The sequence below is a fragment of the Myxocyprinus asiaticus genome, chromosome 22 (assembly GCF_019703515.2).
Source record: "Myxocyprinus asiaticus isolate MX2 ecotype Aquarium Trade chromosome 22, UBuf_Myxa_2, whole genome shotgun sequence".
Lineage (NCBI taxonomy): Eukaryota > Metazoa > Chordata > Actinopteri > Cypriniformes > Catostomidae > Myxocyprinus > Myxocyprinus asiaticus.
In genome coordinates, this window is record NC_059365.1 from 20,303,580 (window position 1) to 20,311,266 (window position 7,687).

The window sequence follows — 7,687 nt, forward strand, 5'->3', positions numbered from 1 at the left end:
ACGGTGAAAAGATGCGGATTTCTGAAAACACTGACAAACAGGTATGTCGGAGTTTAGCCATGCGTCGATTTATCCTTCCTAGTGTTCACATGAAACTTACGCCACTGAAGGTAATGCAGATTTCCAAAGGTTTTGAGCAATTTCAAAAATGGCCAAGAGAACAGCTCAAGAAAATATTTTGTCTTTCATTAAAAAGAACAGAACAGAATGTAAGATATTGCTATGACGAGTGTACAGTTACAACATGTACATGTTTTTAATTCAACCAATTTTCAGGGTTTTGCCCATAAAACACTTTTGTGTGTAGAGCAAATTTTTTACACCTCTGTTCAAGCATTCTTCATAGAAACAGCCCAAACTTCCTTTACTAGTTCAGTTATTGGTGTAGAAAAAAATGCGTGTCTGTGACAATGGGCGAGCAATCTAGAAAAAAAAAACTTTTTCATGATCATAATGTGGATTCTTTTCACAGAATGAATCATGAAATACAATAACAGAGGGTAACAGGTGCATATTATGGCCATGTGTCCTAAGGGTCAATGAAGTGCTGGTCATTTTTGTCCATATTTTTTAAATTACTAAATACATTAAAATATATATCTATATATATGCAATTCACACAAACTATTTACTTGAATACACCTCTTCTATGATGAGCATATTTTCAATTTCTGAGTTTAAAGTCATATTGATATTTTTTTCCTGGGGCTTAAAATAAAAAAATTCATGTGGTGTCCAGAGACAGTAAAAAAATTCCTGAAAAAAGAAATGTTGGCATGACTAGTGCAGAATAATCTTTTATTGTTATTTCTTAAAAAATTAAACAGTGAAACAATTGTGTTCTAAAATATAATTCATATTTAAAAATTCTTTTGTCCACCAAATCAAAGTCATTGGGTGAAATCAACATTGTAGCCATTTTTTTGTTTATGTTGCCCATAAAAACCATTAAACAGAGCGGACACCTTTAGACCCTCAGGACTGAGCATGAAGTTTAAAGAAAACATCTGATATTCATTTTGACATTTTTATGAAAGGGCACATTTTGTTCAAGTCATGTGGCGTAACCCTGAGAAATATTCTTGACTCAGAAATTCATAATATTTATAAACAATATTTTTTTTACCTTGAAAAATGTGTTTGAAAACTTTTTTGGAAATTAAGGATAAAGTTGTTTTTACTCTTATGTATTCAAGGTGTATTGAATAGTATTATTATACTTTTTACTTGATGGTTTTTTTTTTGTAGAAAATGCTATAAAGTTTTTAAAAAATGTATGAAACCAAATTTGACACAAAGATTACATTTCTGAGAATATGACACAAGTGTTTTAAACTAGATTTTTAAAAGAAAACTTTTGAAATTAGCAAAAACTTAGTGCACCTTTACATTATGGTGAAACAAATAAACTACTATTGTTATTATTATTATTAAAATGTTAGCTTTCTTAAAAAAACATATGTAGGCACAATTTAAATGTCTATAAAACTAATTTCAAACATTTAAACATGAGCCCTTAATTACCCTGCAGTTGCCGCTTAAGTTGGGCCACATGAAAAGTGAGTCTCTTCATATCTACCACTCCCAGAGTGACACAATACGATGCTCTGAGAGAAGAGTGGGGCGGTGACCTGTCACAGTTTTTAAGTGTTTACCAGAGGGAGGAAACTGCACTCATTATATTTACAAATGGGGTCAGAGTGGTTAGTTGGACATACTGTATAGTGCATAACAGTATGTCAACATACACTGTGATAAAATTAAGACATACATGCACTGTCACACACATTCAAGAACATTTCTTAAAGAGTACCTATTATGGTTTTTCAAATATGACCTTTCATGTAGTGTGTTATATAACTGTTTGTGAATGTAAAAAAGTCTGCAAAGTTTCAAAAATCAAAGTGTATGACAAATGGAGTTATTGACTCTCAAAAGAAAGAACCGATTCTGAACACCTAAAACGAGTCGTTAGTAATTCCAGACTGACTTACTGTACTAACCTACATAATTTGGTAACAAAAAACCCGCCTCTGGTCTTCATTGGCTGCTCGCGAACAGCTTTGACCTGCCCTCAAACACTACATTAAGCGGTAGACCAATCACAACAGACTGGGACATCTGACCAATCAGAGCAGAGTAGGCTCTCTGAAAGGAGGAGTTTAGAATGAATCCTTTAGAACGGATCATTGAACGAGTCGTTTTTGACACTGGGGAAAAAAAAGGTAATGCTGCAATTTAAATTATGAGCAAATGAAAGTGTTTTTTGACCTTGGATGCATGTAAATCTATTGTATGAGACCTTTAAAACAAAATTAGGGATTAAATCCCTTAACCACAAGAGGGGCATATTAGTGGGTGAACACTGTTAATGTGTGCAACCCGCTATGCATTACCATTACGGGACTTATCCACATCCCTGGATGGCAAGTTTCAGTGTCCATAACCAACAGACTATACTGTATGTGAAGGCACTCATCACATCTAACAGATGGCTTTACTGGCCAGAGACCTGTGACCTTAATTGGGTTCAAACCACACTGCATCAGAGAAGTCCAGACATAAGGGGTCAGGAGGTCATGGGTGATAAGATGGAAGGATTTTCAGGAAATATCTAATCTGAATGATACTTAGACTGTAAAAAGCAGACAAAGAACGGACATACCATGATTTGAAGAGGCAGTATGTTGCTTCCAGCTGAACAGCAGCTATTTGGCATCCAAACATATTTGTTCAATACTCTAAATCAATTCAGGTTGGGAAATGAAATGTCTTTCCACTTATTAGTTAACGCTTTTTTCTGACAGTTACATTTGAAAGCATTGTGTTATAAGGGTCAGGTCAGTTGCAAACAGATATAAATTAATTGCTTTAGAACTTTTAAATGGCATTGTTTAATTTCACAACACAAGGGCGGAAAATCACAGCCACTTTAAATCAAATGGTCACGCCATGCGTGTGTGCGATATTTTAAAGCAAAAATCTGCATCTTATTGACTAACCCACAATCCAGTTTAGCCAGTCACTAAATGTGTCGAAATATATACTAAATATGATGAAAAAGCGCTGTGAGTATTCAAATTAAACATTCAAATTAGGCTTATTAAAGATGGTGTCTTATTCACAAATCTAAGCGCTATTCGGCTGGTGCAATTAACAATGCTCTATAACACTGTGCAGAAAGATTTTTTTTTTTTTTAAAGAGTGGTGTTTGTATACTTTTTTTGTTCATCATGTTAGCAATAATTCATCAAATAATTATTAAATGATGAAGATCACTATAACTGGGCATATATCCAGATACCATTTAGTCAAGTGCACTTTCAGCATTTTAAAGAGCTGATTCACAGTGTGGAGTGACTTTGTACTCAGTAAAGTATGTCAGATGGCAGCAGTCTGCTGCATCCTTTACAAATGAACACTTAGAACTGATGTGCAAGATCGGGAATTGTGGCATCCAAGTTGCATTTAGCTCTAAAATTTTATGACACGTTTGTGGCATTACCTTGTTTGCATAATTCCTTTAAAGAATGTGAAGAGACCCTGCTGCGCAGGCCATCTTAGGACAGCAAAGCTGGTCTTTACAATGGGAAGCAAGGATGGAGGAATGGAGCAAGATGTGACTTTAAAAAAAGCCAAAGGCAAAATCAGAGGAAATTTCCAAACAATGCACTGCACACCAGACTCCATCAGACTTCCCGGAGTTGATATTCTGAGCCTTTTAATGATGTCCGGCAGCCAGACAGCAGCGATTAAGTCAGGTGAGTGCCTGCGCACCACGGGAAGATATCGACTCGGGGGACTAAAGGAAAACATCCAAACAAGTGCGCAAGCAGGTTGGTAAACAGGAAAATACATGGAGGAAGGGACGATTTTGAGTGCATGCTGATTTCAGGGACAGGACCACACTCCGGCCGCTACTGTCCTCGTTTCCTTTCCACTGGCTTAAGCTTCCCCTCTCTCTGGCATCCTGTCTCTTGGCTCATTTGAGTAAGTGTTTGTGTATATTTGCATCTCTCTTTGTTAAATGATCATGTAATTAATTGGCTCTTAATTTGCCATTGGACATTTTCCACTTTAATCACAGAGGATGTTGCTGTACTCTCAGCTGGGGAATTTTGCAATGTTTCATGGTGATCCTAATCAGACCAACTGCTCCAACATGAACACACACATACATGTCTCGCTGAACTGAACCGTATGGAGGTGCTCAGCTGGCCAAATGGACCCTACAGCTTGATTATGGCAAGATATTTTTAAATTCCTCTTTCTTTCCCCAAAGCCTAATCTTGGATAAGTGATTGCATATCCACGGGAATAAGCATGTTAGCATGACTATCAATAAGGCGAAGGTGCCCTTTAATTCACAATTAACTGGTTTTCATTGAGAGACACAACACACAATGTGTGCTATTTTTCACCAAATAATATTTCTCAATTAGAAATAATTAAAATAAATAGTTTGCATTGTGTGCAACAGCACAGAGCTTGATCCATGTATTCAGTGAACAATAATTAGCTTGAAGAGGGATTTGCTTGCAGCCTAAATCGACCTTTGTAAACTTTGAGTAATGGCCTGAGAATTCTACTATCAGACGGCACAAGCAGAAAAAAAATCCACTGTTGAAAGACAAACTGAATTTTTTCTTTAAATTCCCCTGGGGGACTTTCATGAGAGTTTCCCAACTGGCCACAGCCCTGACATAATAGAGGTACAAGACCCCAGGACAGCCAGTCAAGATGAGACTGCAACTGCTTGAAAGCAGTTCAAAGAAATGTGTGTGTGTGTCAGGTTGTGCCTTCGTTGTGGGGACCTAATGCCCATCATTAATGAATCCTTGTTTTATGTTTTCATTTACGGTGTTATTGTGTGCATTACATAGACATACTATTGTAGTATTATGGTTCACTTGCATTATCAACTGAGGCTGTACAATGTAATATAAAAATATTCTTCCATTGAACTCGTATCAGCCATATCATGAGTTTCACCTCTAAAATTGAAAAGTGTAGTACAATACAAACATTAATAGTAGATAAAACACTTGAAAATCATATAAAAATATACTGATGGTGATTGAGGTGATAGAGTCCCATGTTCTCAATGTAAAAGTGCTCTGAGTGTAGTGTCAGAAAAGCATCGGTGTAAAATTAATTCAAAATATGTAAATAGGAGTGTTTTTTTTATCTTCATCAAAACAAGTTATATTTCAGTTTTAAATGTTTAATTGTATAACATAATACCAACATGAAAATAGCATGTTATGACTCAAGGCCAAAGTATACTTCGGGTGTGCGCTTTGCGGATCACTCCACACACAGTATGTGTGATGCAAATTGCATCATCAGCACAACCATGAGGCTTGACAGCATGCCTCCTAGATTTTCTTGAGTCGCGCACGCGGTCCTCGACTGTGCGCATTGTCTGTGCATGCGCTGGCCATTGACTGTTCTAAAAGAGTGTCACAAAGCAGTTGTAGTGTGCATGCATCAAACGCATTCCTATTCGTTCGCGGTCAGAAAAATATACTCAGAAAGGCAACGTGGTCGGCCGGGAGCGATCTGATCCGGAATGCGGATTCAGGCTCTGAATATCTCCCAGTCATGATCACACACAGGCAATGTCCAGGTAAGCTCAAATCATGAGATTATCCACCAGAACAGCAGTGCCGAAACACAACTGACATAAAGTGTTCTTGCGCAATTTTAAGTTGCAACAACTAATGTCACTAGAGAGCACAATGTTACACTGTGCAGCTTTAAGTCTTGTTTTCAGATAAATCTATCAAAATTTAGTGAGGCTTATGTTTAAAACAACAAAAAACTCTTTGTCAATGGGGTAAGAAAAATATACTTGTTTTCTCATTGAACCACGTTTTTTTCTTTTTTTTTACTTCATTGGCAAGTAGTATTTCTTGTTATAAGCATAAATGTTAAAAAATTTTGTTGTCATTTGGCTTCTCAAGTAAATGTATCCTGTTTAAAGAATGTATAGATATTTTTACTGGAAAACATAGTTCAATAGTTCTGACCTATCTCACACTTTCTTTCCACTCATCTGGTGACAAACTCTATTTTTAGGCCATTATAATCCTGGCACTCATATACTTCACCTATCAGTTTTCACTCACTCAGTTAACATTTAAAGACACATTAAACATGCCCTTCTTTCTCTAGACTTTTATTTAAAGGACATAATCCTGTGTCAGTTTAATATGCAGAGACAACTACTGTAAGTAAGACATTCACATAGGCTGATTTCCCTGAAAATTGTAAACACAGTAGATCTGTTAAAATATTGCTCCATTTGTTTGAGTATCCCATCCAGCCCAACACAGCAACATTGGCTCAACCAGTGGTATAAGTTTGGGCCGCCTGTTTTTGTTTCAATGGAAGACGTGGGGAATGTTTGAGAAACCTGTTAAAAAGTCATTATTATGGTGACGCTAGTGGCAGAGAAATTACACACTTCACCTTTAATCATCTCATACACAAATATGTTTGATGTTTGTTTAAAATTAAAACCATAAAAACACTTTCATAGCACGTAGGGAGAGGTCATTGGCAGATTGGCAAACAGATTCTGTGCGGTCTGTTTACTTTTAAGTGTTGCATTAGTTTTCAGGCCTTAAGGGCTCCTCAGAACATGCTAGGTTAAAGTAAACTGTGGTGCAAATGGGCCATGGCGAGATTGCTGCGTTGCCCTGACTGTTCCTTGGAGAGTCTGAATCACGCTGATTAAAGATGATTGAACCCCTTCAGCCTGAGCTCCCATACTCTCAGACACACTCTTCTGCTGGGTCCAGCACTTCAGATTTAAATTAGAACAAGTATGTTTATTGGTTTGCATGAGACTGAGGTAAATTTTGACCAGCCCCATCATCCTGAGGGCCTCATGGTTACTCAGTAGGGAACAGTTCGCATGTCTCTATGTACTGTATGTCTCTTGTCTTTGGACAAATGGTCAAAGCAGATGACTGGTCAACAGAAGTGTCCCTCTGATGCCTGACCTCCTCTCTCTGCTTGTTGATTCAATATCTCAACCTGCAGTCTCTAAAAGACAAACAAAACAAGAGAAAAGAGAGCTCTCATAAATCTGAGGCTAAGCCATAGGGTTTCTGGGCAAGACGGCACTGCTGGGTGCCGTGTTAGTGCAGGAGGAAAAGGAAAGCTCCATCATGGGAATACAGATAGGTAACCAAGGTCATCAAAGAGAATTTCCTGATTGTACGTCTAACCTGTCAGCACCTCCTCCTGTGACCTAGAAGCTGCCTGGCAAGGGACAAAGATTCACCTCCTGATGACCATAACTAAAGTTAGGGCTAAAGAGAGGATGAGCACACCATGAGAACATTGACCTGGACTGCAAACAAACCTGCCTCTATTTCTGCTCTGTGAATGAGAAAATATAGTAGTCAATATTTTTGGTCACACTGTGATTCAGAATTTCTTTAGAACATGACAAAATTAAGACTCTGGTGAACTGCAGGTACATAGATACTAGATATGCCCATAATACTGATTCACAATGTTCAATGAGCCATTATAAAGACACAGTATTAAAAATGACTTAAAGGGATAGTTCACCCAAAAATGTACATTCTCTTATCATTTACTCACCTTATGCCATACCAGATGTGTGACTTTCTTTGTTCTGCTGAACACAAACAAAGATTTTTATAAGAAT